The sequence below is a fragment of the Diabrotica virgifera genome, chromosome 7 (genome assembly GCF_917563875.1).
Source record: "Diabrotica virgifera virgifera chromosome 7, PGI_DIABVI_V3a".
Taxonomy (NCBI): domain Eukaryota; kingdom Metazoa; phylum Arthropoda; class Insecta; order Coleoptera; family Chrysomelidae; genus Diabrotica; species Diabrotica virgifera.
The window spans coordinates 84,890,454-84,910,652 of NC_065449.1; positions in this window are offsets into that span (position 1 = coordinate 84,890,454).

A 20,199-nucleotide genomic window follows, 5' to 3' on the forward strand; every position below is an offset into this window, starting at 1 on the left:
ATGTTAAAAAACATGAGGTTATAGTTGGATTTTAATTTCAGTATTTTATATACGTTAGAATATTCCACAGGGTGACGTTAACTTTGAGAAAAAAATCACAGTTGGTGCACCCGGTATACAATGACAATTTACCTGTCTAGCAACAATATTATTACAGCGATATTGTTAAAGAATAAAGCTATAACATATTAAAAAAATCACTTAAATCGGACAACTGGTTTAGAAAATTCGAAAGATTTAAAGACAATTTCTTAGGTGTTGCGTTAATTTCTTTGAGTTGTGTATGTACAGTAGAGCGTCGATAATCCGAACCCTGGTAATCCGAACGATGGCTAATCCGAACGCAAAAAAAATTATAAAATTAAAAAATATGATTACGGACCGAATTTTTGGATTTAATATGACAACATGGGCAAAATATGACCGCGAATTTTGTTTTGTTTATGCAGAAATACATATTTCTGCGAATTTTGTTTATTATGCAGGTGTTTTATTCCTTGTAACTAAAACGTATGTGGGTACATAATATGTACTATGTTTATGAGCTTTGTATTTATTTTGAACATATGTTCTATAATCCGAACAATTTGATAATCCGAACTACCCCTGTACCAATTAGTTTGGATTATCGACGCTCTACTGTATTAGAATTAAACTAAGACAATAGTAAATGACAATCCAACATTCTACGGAACATGAAGAAATATTCCTGAAAAATATAGTTAAAAAAACAAATTTTAATGTGTACGATTTCTGTTTTGTTGTGATATTTTAAAACTTCAGTATTATTGGTAGGTTAAAAAAATTCTAACAATAAAAACATCTTAAATCCGCTTTGATTTGCTAAAAAATCAGAGAAATTCTTTCATATTTCTCGATATATCTATACTGTTTCTGTATTGTTTTTAAAAATGCACAGCGTGAAAAAGATGTGTATAATTTTCAAGTCATAATAACAAGTTGTTATAAAAAGTAGTTCTTTTAAATCAACATTTGAATCCACGTAATAAGTCATTTTTAAATTTTGAGCCATTTTCGTTAAATTAATCACACGGAAAAATTTTGAACGGAAAGAAAAAAAAATTAAAAAATCGATGCTGTCTGTTATCCGTCAATAGTTAGGTTCCGAAAAAATTAGAAAAAAATATGCAGGGTGTCCAGAAACTCTCCTGACAAACGAAGACCAGAGATTGCTCTGATAATTTTAAGACAATTTACCTAATTCACCTAGTCCGAAAATGCTTCCTAAGGGAGATAGAGCTCTTTGAATATGGCGTCTTGTAATTAGTTTTTCTTAAATACCTCCAGAACGCGTCTATTTAGAAAAACGAAAACTGGTACGCATATTCATCTTCCATAGATAAATCGATTCTATCAATTGCAAATTTCTAGTAACGCTCATAGGTGTCCACTTTGGGTAGAGCGATATGGGCCATTCCACGAACATACGCCTGTTTTGGATTACTTCGACAACGAATATTTTACTGTGCAACATAAGAAGTACGAAAGTAAATGGCGCTAATAATTATTCCAATAAACAACAATGTAATTTGCAATTTACTTTCATTCTTCTTATTTTGCACAGTAAAATATTCGTTGTCGAAGTAATCCAAAACAGACGTATGTTCGTGGAATAGGGTATAGTTATTTTATCGCATAACTTTTTTGTCTTTAATTTTTAAGGATTTTCGACACTAGATTATTAAATTATGAGGTATACTAGTACTAAAAGTTACTTTTGCTTTAGGTCGGAAACAATTTTTTTTTCATATTCAAAAAATAAACAAAATTCAAATCGATTTTTTTTAGAAAACTGTGCATTCTATTAACTAACTGCAAGAGTACCTTTTAGTATTAGAATACCTCACAATTTATTAATCCAATGTTAAAAATGCTTAAGTTAACGATAAAAAAGGTTGCGAAAAAATAACCGTTGCCCTACACAAAACAGACGCCTATGACTAGTATTAGAATTTCGTAACATATTATTATTATTAATTATTTATATACGGTTACAACCAAACAATAGATAGTAAAAAAACAATAGATTAAAATATAAATTACATACATACATAAGAGAGCAAAAAATACAAATTATCAATATAAATATGTTACCAACACAAATAACACAATCATTACGCCAGTCAATGGAAGAAAGAATAGGATATTACCTCCGAATTCTATCCTACTGCATGGATTGTAATAAAATTTTGGGCCTAGCCTCTACTTATTTCCTAATTCAAAGTCTACCCTATGCCGATGTGTGCTTTTATCTTGGGGGTGGTTCCCACCCCTTCTTAGGGGTGGAAAATTTTTTGGTTAAAATTACCACGGAATTCGCTAGTGGACCTAATTCGAAGCAAAAACTGTTCTATAATTTTTTTTTGAAAACTCAATACTTTTTGAAATATTCGTGGTTGAAAACTGGCCATTTTCATTGAAACACAATACCTTTTCAAACGGTTTTTTGCGAATACCTTAAAAACAATTCATCTAACTAAAAAAAAAAACTATTTTTGTAGGATATAAAAAAACGAAGAGACACTTGCCTTTATAAATCTTCTAGTTATAATACAAAAAGAGATATGGTAGGTGAAAATAGTTTGTTTCTTGGTACATTCTCAAATTGGTGTATTCAACTTGAAATAACTGAGAAAGGGCCGATTTTAGGTGTATAATGCTACTAATACCTTTTGTAGTGCTTGAAAAGACCTTTAAAATGAGCTATATTAAAGGCCCATTACATTAAAACTAAGCGAGATATGCTGCAACAAAATTTATAGCTAATGTATTTTAAGAAAAAATGAGAAGTATATTTAACCCCTATCCACGAAAATGTAAATGCATCGTTTTGCTTCCACAATATCTTCTATTATTTTGTTATTTCTATGTTTAAAAAGTTGGACGGGTTTAAAATGAATGGTTTAAAAAAAAAGATCTAATTATAGAGAGAATTTTTAAATTTTCTTAAAAATCTTCCTTTTTCTCCATGTAACTTGAAAATGATAAGAGATACAGTAATGAAAAATAAGAAGAAACTTTTTATCTGAAAAAGCCCTACATTTTTGTGTGGTATCTTTTTTTCGTATCTCTTATCCTTTTCGAGTTACATGGAGGAAAAGGAATATTTTTAAGAAAATTTAAAAACGCGCTCTATAATTTGATCTTATTTTTTTTTAAAACCATTCATTTTAATCCAGTCCAACTTTTTGAACATAGAAATAACACTATAATAAAACGTATTGCAGACGGAAAACGATGTATTTAAATTCTGATGGATGAGGGGTTAAATATACTTCTCATTTCTTCTTAAAATACATTAGTCATGAATTTTTTGCAGAATATCTCGCTTAGTTTGAATGTAATCGACATTTTGTATTACTCATTTTAAAGGTCTTTTCAAGCACTACAAAATTTATTAGTATCATTATACACCTAAAATCGACAGTTTCTCTGTTATTTCAAGTTGAATACACCGATTTGGGCATGCAGCAAAAAAACAAACTCTTCTTACCTACCATATCCCTTTTTGTATTTTAACTAGAAGATTTATGAAGGAACGAATCTCTTTGTTTTTTTATAACCTACAGAAATATTTTATATAGTTTTTTTGTTAGATGCATGGTTTTTAAGGTACTCGCAAAAATCCGTCCGAAAAGGTGTCATTTTTCAATGAAAATGGCCAATTTTCAACCACGAATAACTCAAAAAGTATTGAGTTTTCAAAAAAATAATTATAGAACAGTTTTTGCTTAAAATTAGGTTCTCTAGCCTCTCCCGTGGCTATTGTAACCAAAACATTTTTCACCCCCGAGAAGGGGTGGGAACCACCCCCAAGATAAAAGCGCACATCGGCATAGGGTAGACTTTGTTTCTCGAGCTATTCCCTAATTACTGTAAAAATATCAAGTTAATCGATGTAGGATGGAATTCGGAGCCAAATACCCTCATTGACTGCCCTACATACCTCAGAACATTAATTACTGTGGTCTGCGGACAAAAGCAGATAAGTCACTTTTTGAGTTTATTATTATTATTATTTTTACAGAACAATAAGTCTTAGTTAATGTTTACTAAAACCTGACTCAGCAACTTGCTATAAGTTTGGAAAAGGTCAATGTTAGGTACTGGTTTGCTAGTCTGGCAGTTCTAGTGAGGAAGTTGTTAAGACCATAGTTGGATTGGGTAATGGAAACTAACTGTATCCCTGATTGTTCTTAGTGGGACATGAATATTAATTTTTTGAAGAAGCTCTGGCGTTCCAGTTTTTCCATGTAGGATGTTGTAGAAAGTGATGAGATCCCTTCTCTCATGATGAGCAGTGATTTAACAATAAAACACCGAGCATTTTATCTAACAATAAAACACCGAAAACGTTTGTTTTCTATACTTCCACAAAATTTATTACAACTAAGTGACTACAGCTGTTTCGGCAGAGTGACTTTCTCAAGTGATATAATTTACAATGTGTTTGCCTTTTTAAGTCTCTAACTGAAGAGGTTGAGGAGTGGGGAGCTGCTTGTCTCGAGTTGGTCATTCAGAATTATATCTGTATTTTTCAGTTTATTAATTTCCATAGATTCTAAAAAAGATAGCTTAAGGCCTTTATTTTGGATATGCAGAATTTGAAACTCTTCATTGAAAGAATGATTATGATCTAGAAGGTGAAGTGCGTATGTAGAAGTGTCTGTTTTTCTATTGTTGAAAGCCCTTTTGTGTTGTGCTAACCTTTTGTCAAAAGTTCTGCCAGTTTGACCGATGTACGTTTTCGGACAGTCACCACAAGTTAGTTTGTACACACCACTCTGTAGTTGCTTTCTCTTTCGGCTTTTATAGAATATGTAGTAGGCTATATATATTAAGAACAATAAAAGCCGAAAGAGAAAGCAACTACAGAGTGGTGTGTACAAACTAACTTGTGGTGACTGTCCGAAAACGTACATCGGTCAAACTGGCAGAACTTTTGACAAACGGATAGCAGAACACAAAAGGGCTTTCAACAATAGAAAAACAGACACTTCTACATACGCACTTCACCTTCTAGATCATAATCATTCTTTCAATGAAGAGTTTCAAATTCTGCATATCCAAAATAAAGGCCTTAAGCTATCTTTTTTAGAATCTATGGAAATGAATAAACTGAAAAATACAGATATAATTCTGAATGACCAACTCGACACAAACAGCTCCCCACTCCTCAACCTCTTCAGTTAGAGACTTAAAAAGGCAAACACATTGTAAATTATATCACTTGAGAAAGGCACTCTGCCGAAACAACTGTAGTCACTTAGTTGTAATAAATTTTGTGGAAGTATAGAAAACAAACGTTTTCGGTGTTTTATTGTTAGATATCTGCATCACTGTAGTTGTCCAAAATATTAATTCTATATGCAATTTGCTTTAAAAATTTATGTTCAACTAACTGAAGAGCATTAGTATGCACTCCATAAAAAGGAGACCATACACAGGAGGCATACTCAAGATGGGGACGGACCAAGGCACAGTAGAGGGTTTTTAAAGCTGTAATATTTGTGAAGTCCTGGGTGCATCTTCTAATAAAACCATGCATCTGGAAAGCCTTTTTAACAACATTCTCCAGATGATGAGAAAGCTGTAAGTTTGTATCAAAGGTGACCCCCCAAGTCTTTAGAAAGGGAAGTTCTTTCGAGAGTAAGTTCCATGTCATTTCTTTTACACCACTCTAGCAAGTTGTTTAAATCGTACTGTAGTTTTTCACAATTCTCTGGGCATTTAATCACACAGCTTAATTTTAGATCATCAGCAAAGAGCAATAAACTGATTGCGAAGCATTCATTTATGTCGTTTATGAAAATATTAAACAAGAGTGGCCCAAGGTGAGAGCCTTGACGTACTCCTGATTGAACTTGGATAATTTTAGAAAGAAAAGTGCCAATTTTAACAATCAGTCTACGATCAGATAAGTAGCTTTGGAACCATGACAATAATGGCTCATCAATCCCAATCAGTTTTAACTTATGCAACAAAATATTGTGTGGCCCCTGTCGAATGCCTTGGAGAAGTCAGTGTATATCGTATCCACTTGACTTGTTGTTGGCATGTTAACCAGGGAAATGTGTACCAGTTTTCGGTTTTCTAAATAGAAGAGTTCTGGAGGTATCTAAAAAAACTTATTACAAGGCGCCATCTTTAAAGAGCTCTAGCTCCCTCAGGAAGGATTTTCGAACTGGGTGAATTGGGTTAAATTGTCTTAAAATGATCTGAGGAATCTCCCATCTTCGTTCATCAGGAGAGTTTGGACACCGTGTATTTATTTAACTGTACAAACTAGTATGTTTTTAGGGTTTTCGTTGTAAATTGTCGGCAAAATTTTTCAGATTATTTATGTGTTCCTATGAAATATGCAAAAAAATATACATAGTATTTATACCAGCGAACTGCCACTCACCGCTTCGTCGTTTCAATTTTTATATTTGTTATGATTTTTGTTATGATTAAACATGACTGAAATTATTTTGAATAGGTTTTTTAAATACTGAATTAACTTAATTTATTTATAAAACAAAATGGCAAAATCCCAGTAGCTGGCTGTATACCATACAGAAGTCATACAGAAGTAAAAACTTCATTTTTCATCATCATTTTTCAATTAAGAGGATCGGTACGTATTTTCGGCTGCAATGCTATTCAAATGGGGATTCATTTTTTTCGAATCCTGAGAAAACTAATAAGTATTTTTGAAAAATTTAAACGCAGAATGAAAGATTATGTTATTAGCGAGGGCCGAAAGTCCCTGATAACTTCTATAATATTTATTTTAATAAGTTACAGGGGTGAAAAACTAAGCGAAAATTTAGTGTGATTTTTAATTTCAAATATCTCATTCAAAATAAACTTTTTATTTATTCTAAGGGACTTTCGGCCCTCGGTAATAATTTAATCTTTCATTCTGCGTTTAAATTTTTTTAAAATATTTATTCGTTTTTTCAGGATTCGAAAAAAATGAACACAATGCCGTGGTAATATTTTCCAAATCTATCTTTGTCTTACAACGCACTCAGCCGAATATAATATTGTCAGCATATATTGTCAGTCAGACACTGACAATCAGTGACAATTTTAAATATTTGACATTGCATCGGGAATATTTTAAGTTATTGATTAAATATTATTGATATATAGTGTTTTTGATAAATAATTGATTTAAGACGTGAACTTAATAAAAAGTTATTTATTGTGTATTATTTGTGGAAGATCCAAGCAGAGAATACATCAGGATAATATTCTGTGATCCAAGTATTTTGTTGTTAAAGATGTCCAAAATTGTAAGCGTTCCATAACAATATATTACATATTGAAAAATCACTTTAACACTTTTCCTCTTTTCTCGATTGAGTAATAGTTTTTGTTGTACAAATAAATTATTACAATCACTAAATACATAGTTAGTGAAAAAATTATCACATTTATTATTAACTGAATTAATAATTTGCAATTATAAAAATAACAGTTATCCAAGAACATTCAAAAGCCATCTCTTTAAATTAATGATGACATTTTCAAGTAGAATGACATTCTAGTAATGTTTACATATCCATACCAGTGTGAATTTTACTACACGTAATTGGCCGTGTAAAGACAGAAAAAGTAGGGATACATGTAAAATATTTGCGAATTATGTACCCATAGCCTTAAAGAAGTCTGCAGCAGTAAGTTTATTATAGAATTAATAAGGTGTGGTTTGAATTTTGGTGTTACGTTTCCGACAAAGACTCTTGTATAATATTGGGAAAAGTTTGAACTAAAAATATATAAATTATTTTCGTAGTCTTGGGATATACTGTTAGTTATAATTAGGGAGCGGATTTATATGCGAGTAATTTTGATGAAATATAAAAAATACGAAATATGTGCAAGATATGCACAATAATTTCAAAAAATGCACATTTTGAGAAACCACATATTTTTTACGGTACCGTTATTTTGAGGTAGGTATGTAATTTTTCCTCATTGGGCGCGTTCATCAGATGCAAACGTTGGCAATCAGTTTGCGCTTTATGCTTCTGAACGACTTGCTAACGTCAAACATGTTTGGAAAGCGGTCGCCATTTTTGCAAACATAAAATATTTAAGTTGAACTTTGCAAACGTGTTGAATATTGAAAAAATATGGCGGGAATTTAAATTGTATATATTGTAGAATATATTGATAAGGGTTTTATATATTAAATAAAGGCTACTGAAGACATTCTGCTACGTTATTATCTATTAAATACATTTTCTTTTTTCCTTTAATAAAGAAAATAAATTCAAAAACGTATTTATTGAGAAAATTTATTTTAGGTTACATTCAAACCAAGCAAGCAAAATGTCAAATTTTAACCTAAACAACCAACCATTCAGCTCGCTGTCAACAAGTTTAGAATCAAAGCGCAAACATTTGTGAACGTGTTTGCATCTGGTGAACGCAGTCAATGTACTTTCATCGGGAACACTTTTCTTGGAATATATTTCTAAAAAACTTTTAAACATAAGATTTTCCAGTTTTTAAAAAGGGATGTTTGCACAAAGCATCGCCTCGCATAAATCAAAGTTAAATTTATATTGTTCATTTGATTTAGTCATCAACGATTGTCTACTGTCAATAGGGCTTTTCATTCACAGTAATTTGTTTCGAGCTTCTGTCATGTGTCACATAATATTAATATATCTACGTCATACGTTATTGGTATTTTACAATGATACAAACCAAAGACGTATGACGTAGATATATTAATATTATGTGACACATGACAGAAGCTCGAAACAAATGACAATCGATGAAAAGCCCTATGGGTAACTTCCGATCAACGATCAACTTTCGATTCGCTCATCTTCTTGGATTTTGACATAATATGTAGTTTTGTCCACATATTTTTTCCAACTGTTTAAATTTAAAATGTGGAGTAAGCAGCCCAATATTATTTATTAAAGAAAAAAGATGAAGAAAGCAATCTTAAACTCACCATTTTCGGGTGACTTTAGGTTGTTCTCGAAAAGATATGACAGCATGTGCGGGGGAATATTTTATATCGAATTAAAAAATTTTAGAACTTGTTCGTTTGGATAAAAATGTTTTTAGACACGTTTCTTTAAAAATATGCAAAATTTGGTAAAATTCCCAAATATGCGAAATATGCATGCCATATGCATTTAGCAAGAAATCCGCTCCCTAGTTATAATTCTTGGTTACTATCAGTCACAGTACACCTAAATATTAATAAATGTATTAATACAGTGTGTTCAAAAAGTCGTTCCATAGTGACATATTTATACAATGAAACTCCTTAGTCTAATCATGTTTCCCATCACATTGTAACATTTTCTCTCTAAAACAAGTAGTGAACCTGGATATTGTAGTTTTCAAGTCATCGATGGATTTTTGATGGTTTGATAGATGGTTGGTTTCACTTTCAAGTGACAAAAGAAAAAGTCAAGTGGTGATAGTTCAGGCGGTCATGGATGTCAAGAGTTGCTATGAAATTATACGAGTGCTAAAAACGTCTGGAGCACTTCTGTTGCTGGTCTAATATTCTGGAATTTTCTACTTGGAAAAGAAGGTGAATGGCGCACATCCAAATTGGCTTCAGTATAACTTTGTACATGACTGGTGTATTGTTTATTGACTATCTGTCGAAGCGCGAGTACATTTGTCTTGGCACGTTCGGTGCCCATCTTGAAAAAACCCCACTTGGCTGGTACCACGTACTTAAAAGGTTCATTTAGTAACACAGTACTACCGCCGACACTCTTGCATCGTCGGTAGCCTCAATATTACTATGAAGTGAATTAATGTATGATAGAAATTGGTCAAGAACCAACTTGAAACAACAATTTCTAAACATCCCGTATTTAAACAGTTCTTATATTGGTGGAGATACGTGGATGATATACTAGTATGCTTTACAGGAACTAACAGACAACTTGACCAATTTCTATCATACATTAATTCACTTCATAGTAATATTGAGTTTACAATAGAAACAGAACAGAATAATTCCATAAACTTTCTAGATGTAACGATTACCAGACTACACAACAAACATGAGTTCTCCGTATATCATAAATCTACCCATACTGACACAACTATACACAATTCATCATCCCATCCTACACAACACAAATTAGCAGCCTACCATAGCATGATACATAGACTGACAGAAATTCCCATGACAAAAAATAACTTCGAGATAGAACTAAACATCATTAAACAAATAGCAGTAAACAACGGCTATAACGAACAAACAGTTAACAAAATTTTAAATCAAAAACTCCATAAGAAAGCCCTGAAATTAGTGTATCCACCACCACAGAAAGAACCCAGTACCTTCTGCTCTCTCACATATACTGGCAAGATAACAAAAATAGCCAGATACATAAAAAAGAAAGGAATAATACCAGCTTTCAGAACTAACAACAACTTAAGCAAATATATTAAGAACAATAAAAGCTGAAAGAAAAAGCAACTACAGAGTGGTGTGTACAAACTAACTTGTGGTGACAGTCCGAAAACGTACATCGGCCAAACTGGCAGAACTTTTGACAAACGGATAGCAGAACACAAAAGGGCTTTCAACAATAGAAAAACAGATACTTCTACATACGCACTTCACCGTCTAGATCATAATCATTCTTTCAATGAAGAGTTTCAAATTCTGCATATCCAAAATAAAAGCCTTAAGCTATCTTTTTTAGAATCTATGGAAATTAATAAACTGAAAAATACAGATATAATTCTGAATGACCAACTCGAGATAAACAGCTCCCCACTCCTCAACCTCTTCAGTTAGACACTTAAAAAGGCAAACACATTGTAAATTATATCACTTGAGAAAGGCACTCTGCCGAAACAGGTGTAGTCACATAGTTGTAAATAATAAATTTTGTGGAAGTATAGAAAACAAAAGTTTTCAGTGTTTTATTGTGAGAGTTCTCAATATGTAAACAAACTGTCAAACTGAAAAACTACTTAATTTGTTTTTATTACAAAATTGATAAATTTGAATATATTTTTTGTTGTGAATGATCATAGAAAAAATAGTGTACCTATACAACTTGAATTTAATTATCATTATGAAGCTCGTACTCGCCGTATGCGGCTCGTTTCGTATCCCTCATACTCGCTTCATAATGACCATCCATCATTAAATGCTCGTAGCATAATATACTATTAAAGTAGTTATGCTGAAATGCTCAAGTAAAAGAGACTTCTACGACCATTACCGCTTAGTAATCTATCTTCTTCCTTCTTGCATGTAGGCTTTAAAGCCTGTTTCTTCTTCAATATTTGTCACATATATGCGGAAATAATTAAAAAAAAATATTTTGGTAATTTCTTAAATCTCCAAAAAGTGTATGATATAAACCTACTTCTTCTCTTCTTCCATTGATTGGATGCACCCAATGTACGCGATTACGTCTCTGTCTTTTTTTACAGCGATAAATGAACCATAAAATCAAAATTTTTGCCCTATTCATTCTACTCCCTGTGCTCTCTACGACAATAAGATGAATATAGTATTTTTACTACAAAAGCGATATTACGTAGGTCCAAATTTTTGACGTAAGAGAACTGTCAAAACATTAGAATGTGACTTTTAATTATTGCCATGTTTATTTTATTATAAATATATTTATATTATAAACATGGCAATAATGAAAAGTCACAATCTAATGTTTTGACAGTTCTCTTACGTCAAAAATTTTGATCTACGTAATATCGCTTTTGTAGTAAAAATACTGAATACTGTCGTAAAGTGTGAAAGTCCGATGAGCACGACAAACGGTCGTACGACCGTTTGTCGTGACGACCGAAGTCGTAAAGTATGAAATAATCCTAACGATTACATTTGGGATGCTAATTAAAGGGTGATTTTCACGATTTTTTTACCAAAAAAGGAACCAATTTTAAGCGTAACTTAATCACATTAATTTGAGGCTAGAAAAAAAAAACAAAAATAAAACTTTTTTTAAACACATTAAAAAAACTCTGATGAGGTTTCCCTGAAAAGTGCATTATTTTTTGGTTATTTCACGTTGAAATATTCGATTTGGAATTTGATGAATAAGAATCGATTTTTCGTTAGTTACAACTCTGCTTCTACTGGTCTACAGACTTCATACATAGTACTTATTTTTTAAGTTATTTGCGAAAACCCGTCTAATAACGTGGTTTTCTTGTTGAAAAGTGAACATATTCACTCACAAATAACTCAAAAAGTATTGACTTACTGAGAAAACTCTATAGAACAAAAGTTGCTTAGAATTAGTCAGTTTATCCAGTTCCAGACTTTTTTTAACTATTTAGAATGTTTATATTTATAGATAATGTCCTTTTGACATATTTCAAAATTAATTTACGTTTACAATTTATATTTTTTAGAAAGAATTTTTATGTTTTTTATAAGTATGTTAGTTATTTTGTAAACCACGAGCAATTGTCTTGATAAAGGAAATAAATTGTCCGAAAGCTCGACAAAAGTTCAAAGTGTTTCTCTTCTAATCAGCCCAAAACACATTGACTGCATTCCCCAAAATTATTCATTTTGTATTATTAGCAGTCACTACATATTATAATCATTTATAGACATTATCTATAAATAAATAACATATAAACATATCAAAATGCCACAAGAAAATAGCTTCAGAACAACAGTTCCAGACTTATTTTAAACGTATGTGTTGTCACCCCGAGAAGCGGTGGTACTCACCCTCAGTGCAAAAGCACATATCGGCATAATATCACTTTTTTCTTTGACTAGACAGGGTGAGTGGGGAGGAACGCGCCAAACTTATAAGACTGTTACCAGAGAACGGCAGTTCTCGTCAGTGACGCACAACCCCAACAACAATACCCCTACAAGCGACACTATATATACACCAAATTTTCGATATTCTATATCTGACTGAATTGAAAATTGGACCAAATCCCATCTTAAAGTTTAGGAAAAGACTCACTCCACCAGAACTCTCCATTTTGGTGCAAGGGTGTGGATTTTACGGCCCTTCCCATTTAGGGTCTGTTTTTCGTTCTCGTCCCCAAAACTCCCAAAAATTTAAAAAATTTAAGTCCGACCTTTACGGCTTCTTATAATACTGATCATTACCTTTCCAACGGATGTCTAATTTTGAAAATCGGTTATACTATTCAAAAGTTACGAAGCTCAGAAGTATGACCGTTGATTGAGGTATTTAATATTTCAATCAACGGTATGACTCAATTTTTATTTAAAAAGAGGAAAATGTTTGTGGATATGTTTGTATGTATGTATGTGTGTGGAAAAGTTACACCGATCTGAATTTTTTTTACTACTACTGACTACCCGTAAGCCAGCTAGAGGCATATTTTTTGGGCGAATATATCTTAAGTTCAAGGAGAGACAGAAAAACTGCAAATACACCAAATCAGTAGGGTTGAGTTTAACTTACAAATGGTGCCTAAGCTATCAAGCTGAGACATATACACTGCTCACCATAGTCGAAAAACTGAAAAATTAAACTTTGAAAATTTTGGTTTTTCGACAATTACTCAAAATTTCAACCTACGAATTGCGCCAATAACAGCGTTTGTAGGAGGTCTCTAGTCGCGTCTAACGGTTAAGTTCTAAAATTCGATTTTTAAGTTATAGGCTTCATAAGTATGATCAAATTTATTTCTTATGGGAAAAACGGTTTTTCAAGCTCAATAATTCCTGTAATACGTTCAGTTATCATACTTGATCTTGGATGCATCAGATACTACTTTTCAATACGTTTCAAACTCGTTTATTGATCAAAATCAGTTAGCCGTTCAGAAGTTATACAGGCTCCGAAAGTATAATTAGTCCAGGAACTGAAACTTTTCACTTCGCAATTTTTACAGAAGGGATCGATTTGTTTGAAAATTTGACAATAAGTAGTGGATAGTCCAAGGATCAAAATCTATATGATGCCGAAAGACGCTTTTACCATGGGGTGGTTGCCACCCTATCTCGGAGGTGTAAATTTTTTATTATATTTTGACCGTAAATATTGGTAAACACATTAATTGTAAGCAAAAAATGTATTATACATTTTTTTTATAAAATTAATAGTTTTCGATTTATTGGTTATCGAAAGTGTTAGCTTTATATCGAGAAGATCAATGTTATTAATCAGTTTTCTGCTAATAATTCAAAAAGTTTTTGTTTTATCAAAACAACTTTACTTAACGAATATATACCTTTTAAAAAAGAAAGTGTTTTTTATTTTCTTTAAGACCAATAGTAATCGAGCTGTACTTTATTATATGTTAGCGTTTCTTCGTCAAATACTAAATATTATAGTTTCAAAGTCAAAAGACGGAAAAACTATGCATTTTTCGAGGATAACTTATAGAAACTAATTTTAAATGTTTAGAAAGATCTATCTTCAAGAATAAAAAATAAAGTCTGTAGCTTAAAAATTAAGTGACTTATAATGAAAAGAATGTCAGTCCCTATTTTTTCAGTCAAAAAGTTATCGGAAACAACCCCCTAATTACTACCCTAATTAAAATTAGTCATCGACCTTATTCCGTATTTTTATTTATGTATTTTTAATAGATTACAGAAGTTTGACCGGCTTAAAACAATTAGTTTTTAAAAACTGGAGTTAAAACGAATAACGAATTTTTGTAGTTTGGTAAAACATGCCCTTTTCTTCAAAATAGAAAGATTAGCATCAGAGAAGCGAAAAAATGTTTACATATGAAAATGTAGCTTGTTTAATTCTTAAGAACTTGGTTTACGAAAATATTTTCTACGTCAAAAATTGAGTGAGCTACAAACAATTAGAACTTATAATAACATGAAAAAACCACCTTTACCAACCCTTTCAAAGTCACCTGTTTTTGCGACTGAGGATTTTAAAAGGATTTAATATTAATAGTCTTATAGATCGTATAAAAACCTACAAAAAAATTTTTTAACAAACTTTCTAATATAAATAATAAAAAAATTAGGGATAAAAAAACCAATAAATTTTTTTGCAAAAAAAAAGGGAAAAATCCAATTGGAAGCATAATAATGTAAGTTAGCGGTGTTTTTTTGTATGGTGTACGTTAAAAACTTATTACCAGAGAACGGCAGTTCTCGTCAGTGGCGCATAGTATCCCTACATGCGACACTATTTATAAAGCTTAACGTGTATTCGATAAACATTGCATTCAACTTCATACATTTAATTTTTTATAAATAGCTTTGAAAAACTCCTGATACAAGAGTAAAAAACCGCTATACGCCGTAAAAATGAGTGGCGCACACAATATTCCAGCTACAAAAGAGCTGATATGAATATTACGTGGCGCGATAATGTATTTTCATTTTGATGAAAAATAAAATTTTAGTTTTATTTTAAAAGATTTTTCCATAATATTTGCTAAATTCGAAGTAAAACGCGAAACAAAAGAGCTTCAAACGCAAATTGTGTCAAAGTTATCTTTTTGTGGCGCGATTTACTTCAAATTTAGCAAATATTATGGAAAAATCTTTTAAAATAAAACTAGAATTTTATTTTCCATCAAAATGAAAATACATTATCGCGCCACGTAATATTCATATCAGCTCTTTTGTAGTTGGAATATTGTGTGCGCCACTCATTTTTACGGCGTATAGCGGTTTTTTACTCTTGTATAATATACGTGAAAATAATCAAAAATAACTCATATTATGTTGTTATTCGATTTTCATTTGTTTCCGAGATGCGGGTTGTTAAAATTTTTATTACAACCTGACGATTTATTTATTGCTCTAAAACCGGTTTAGGTGTGCAAATGAAATTTGGTGGGTTTTAAGACATAGTTATTGCGCATGTTTTGACACACAATTAAGAATTTTATATTCACCATTGGCGCGTACGAGTAATAGTCTTAAATTTTTTAAAGATAAAAATGGTAAGCCACTGAAATATTTCAAATTAAAAACCTTTCTTGAATTTCTCGTTCAATTTGTGACAAAATCTTCCCTTTTTTCATGCGACGCTTAGTTTTCATACAAAAAATAAAACATCTTAACGCTTACAAAGTTTTTGACGACGTTTCTATATGGATGTGTAGAAACTTATTTCGAATACTTTGTAAGCGTTAAGATATTTTATTTTTTGCATGAAAACGAAGCGTCGTATGAACAAACATGAAGATAGATGGTTTGTCAGAAATTGAACAGGGAATTCAAAAATAATTTTTAATTTGAATAATCTCAGTGGCGTACTATTTTTTTCTTCAAAAAATTTCAGACCCTTATCCGTACGCGCGCCAATGGTGAATACAAAATTCTTAATTGTGTGTCAAAATATGTGAAATACCTATATCTTAAAACCCACCAAATTTCATTTGCACACCTCAACCGGATATAGAGCAATAGATAAATCGTCAGTTTGTAAGAAAAATTTTAACACTCCATATCTCGGAAACAAATGAAAATCGAATAACAACATACGAGTTATTTTTACGTATATTATACAGCCTTAAAGTTTGGTGTGTTCCTCCCCACTCACCCTGTATAGCTATATCTATGCCAAATTTCATATCGATCCAAGCGGTTCTTTCTTATTCGGAATTTTTGCAATATTTGACCGTGAGTGAATGGACTATTTGGAATAAACTATCTGAGGGGATTAGATGCTTTGAGGGGATAGATTTGAAGAGGTATAAGTGATAAAATGGTTTAGTAGAGAAAAACGAAGTCAAAGTTAATTTTACATGGTAAATTCTACAGCGAATTAATCACTTATGGACTTATTTTGAATTAATTTTATACAATTTATTTATCTAATTGTAAAAGCTTTTTTAAAGTTATTATTTGTTTTCATTCAAAATATTTGAAATTTTGAAAAACGTTTGCACTTGTACCACTGTGCTTCAAATTATCCACTTCTTTCTTTTTGCCACCTAACTACTTTCCAAATTTCTTAAAGTAAAATAAAAGAAAAATTAGTAACATTTTACTCTTAACCTTCGGATGACCAAGCGGGGGAAATTGTGAGCCCAGCGTATGTTTTTCTTTAATAAATTCAAAAGTAATTTCAATTTTTAACTCATTATTTTTTTATTTGACTTTAATATCATTCTAGATATCCTCATATTTTGAAATAAAAAAATTCCCTATATTTTACGAATAAAAAATATATTCTGAAGTTGATGTTTAGTAAAATACCGTCTATTATGTGTTATTACAAGTAGTTTTACGCTAATGACGTCGACTTTGCCAAGTAACAAGACACTTACTCAAGATACACACTACACGTGACACTAATACTCATGTTGTAACTGGTTGAATGACATAAAGTCCATGCCCAAAAAAATAAAAAAAAACTTCATTTTTTGTTAATTGTCATTTTTGACCTGGGGTCATTTTCCCCCCCTTGGTCATCCGTGTAACAAAAAAAGGTTGGTCATCGGAAGGTTAAAAAAACAAATTTATTCATCATAATCTAAGCCCAAATCCACTTCAGTGCTTTCTTCATATTCCATTTCAAAGGAATAACCACTTCCAATTCTTGGGAGTTTCTTTCACGTTGTGGTTTATTAAAGGTTTCGCGATTTCGACCTTCATTGTGGCTAAATTACAGTAAAAATACAGTGGTGAATGGGATGTAAAAAGAGTAGAAGTGACAACAATTTTTTGTATTTTGGGAGTTTTATTTTGATGCGACCTTGGCGGAGAGGCGGAAGTTCGAAGACCGATGGAATTTCTGCATATCGTTCCACCCTTTTTAGTTTTCCTCAAATCAACAATGCTAAAGGGAAAATTTGATAATAGTGTATCCATATAAAACAATATGTGCAATGTAGTGCAGGGTAATAAGGTTTTTACCATGACACTCGAGCAGCCAGGGTACTGAAGCGTTTTTTCGACAGGTTATACCTATGAGAACAAATTGTAACTATTTCCTGCGTAGGATCTGGCGGCCATTTTTATTTATAAACAATTTAATGTCAAAAACGGCCTTTTTTCCTTTTTTTTTCAAATCAATGGAAAATAGTGGACCTTATGGTTACTTTAGAACAAACATCTTAGAGAGCATGGAAAAAGCTTTAAAATGACGTATTCCAAAGGTTGATATTAGTATATTATTCAACGAGCATGTAATAGCCATTACATGCGAGTACAATACTATACTTTTTCTACGACCTTTTTTTATTTTAATTAGTAAAAAATTTAATTATCTACTCGAGATTTAAATTATAATAATTTACAAAAATACCTAAATGCTATTTACCCCTAGTACGTGGCTGAATAATTGGTTGCCTACTATTACTAAATTCTTATTTATTGTAAAAATACAACTAGAAATAGTCAATATAAGAGTTATTCGTTTCCGAAAAATTATAAGCTTAAATTTGTACCTATACTGTCAGTGAATCTAAGAAATGGCTGTTGTCGGTGGACGTATTTCATATATGTATATTTACATTTAACTATATACATACAATGCTAGTCAAAAGTCCGTACCCCCCCCCCTCGTATCTTTTGAACGGTTATACCTATAATAGTGAAATTTGGAGGGAGAAAATAAACGGACGTAAGCTTCTTAACTAGTTATGACAGGTGACGTCATAGTGACAGATGACGTTACAGAGCCACTGTGACCGATAATTTTAAATGGGACCTTATGGCAAGTGATACCTCGTATGAAAGGTATTTAAAATACCTATTCAGTCATACTAATTTTGTTTGGGTTTAAGCAAATTTTGATGAATAAATGAAATAAATATAAAATTGTAGTTTCGCATTTAATTAATAAAAATTCAAAATTCCGCCTATGATTACTTGTCAAACAGGTTGACGTTGACGTAAAAACTACTAGAGAATTAAAAAACGTCAACTTTTTTGACAAAAAATCCAGAGGCGGACATTTGAATTTTTATTAATTAAATTCGAAACTACAATATTATATTTATTTAATTTATTCACCAAAATCAAAATCAACTTAAACCCAAAAAAATTAGTATGACTGAATAGGTATTTTAAATACCTTTCAAACGAGGTATCACTTGCTATAAGGTCCCATTTAAAATTATCGGTCACAGTGGCTCTGTAACGTCATCTGTCACTATTACGTCACCTGTCATAACTAGTTAAGAAGCATACGTCCGTTTATTTCCTCACTCCAAATTTCACTATTATAGGTATAACCGTTCAAAAGATACGAGGGGGGTACGGACTTTTGACTAGCACTGTATAATATAATAATATAACTTATAACTATACATAATATGTTATAACATATTTAACACAATATAACTTGAAAAACAAACACAATATTAGTTATAAATTCCAATTAACATAAACAAAATGCGCTAATGTCACTGTCACTAAATTAAATGATAAACGTCAAAATTTTTAGTAAACAAGATATAAACGTAAAAAATATACTGACATTGTTACAGTTAAAATTCCTTTAAACATTTTTCGAAGTTAATTATTGGTATAAATTACAATAAATATTGTATTAAATAAACAAGTTTAAGTAATTTTATTTGCAGTTTATATACGATTAATATTAAAAGTGGCATGCGCCACTTGAATCTTAACTTCAGCCCGTGAGTAATGACCCGTGAGTAACTTCAGCCCGTGAGTAATGAATTATTACTCACGGGTACAGTAATGGTATTATCTATGAAAAATAGCGAATAATGAGCATGTTATAAAACGGTCGTAGAAAAACTTATTTATTGTTAATATAATTGAGAAAAAAGGTCGAAATTGCAAAAAAATTCATTTTGCAATAACTATTGTAAAAATTAGTGTACAGCTTTGAAATTTTTGTCAAATGAGGGTTCTTTGGTGAGTAATATGGAACAAAAATTTCGAAGCGAATCATTCAATTGTTTATATTTTATTCAAATTGTTTTTTCCAGAGAGCTTTTTTTTGCAATAACATAAGTCAGAAAAACATAATGTTAGAACCATTCTGCAGGTGTCAAATGAAAGAGCATAAGCTAAACTTTCAAACTTGTTTAAAAAAAAAGTTAATAAAAAATGCACTTATTAGTAATAAATAATTCTGCAAAAGTCTCGTCAATTTTTCCTTATAAACAATTTGAATAACTATCTTGTTATGGCCGGTACAAAACTTTTTTACACATTCTAAAAGATGACATTTTTACACGAACTTAAAAAAAAATAAGTTAGTCTATGTCAATTAGGGCCAAAGTTAGCAACATTTTTTTTAAATTCATAGC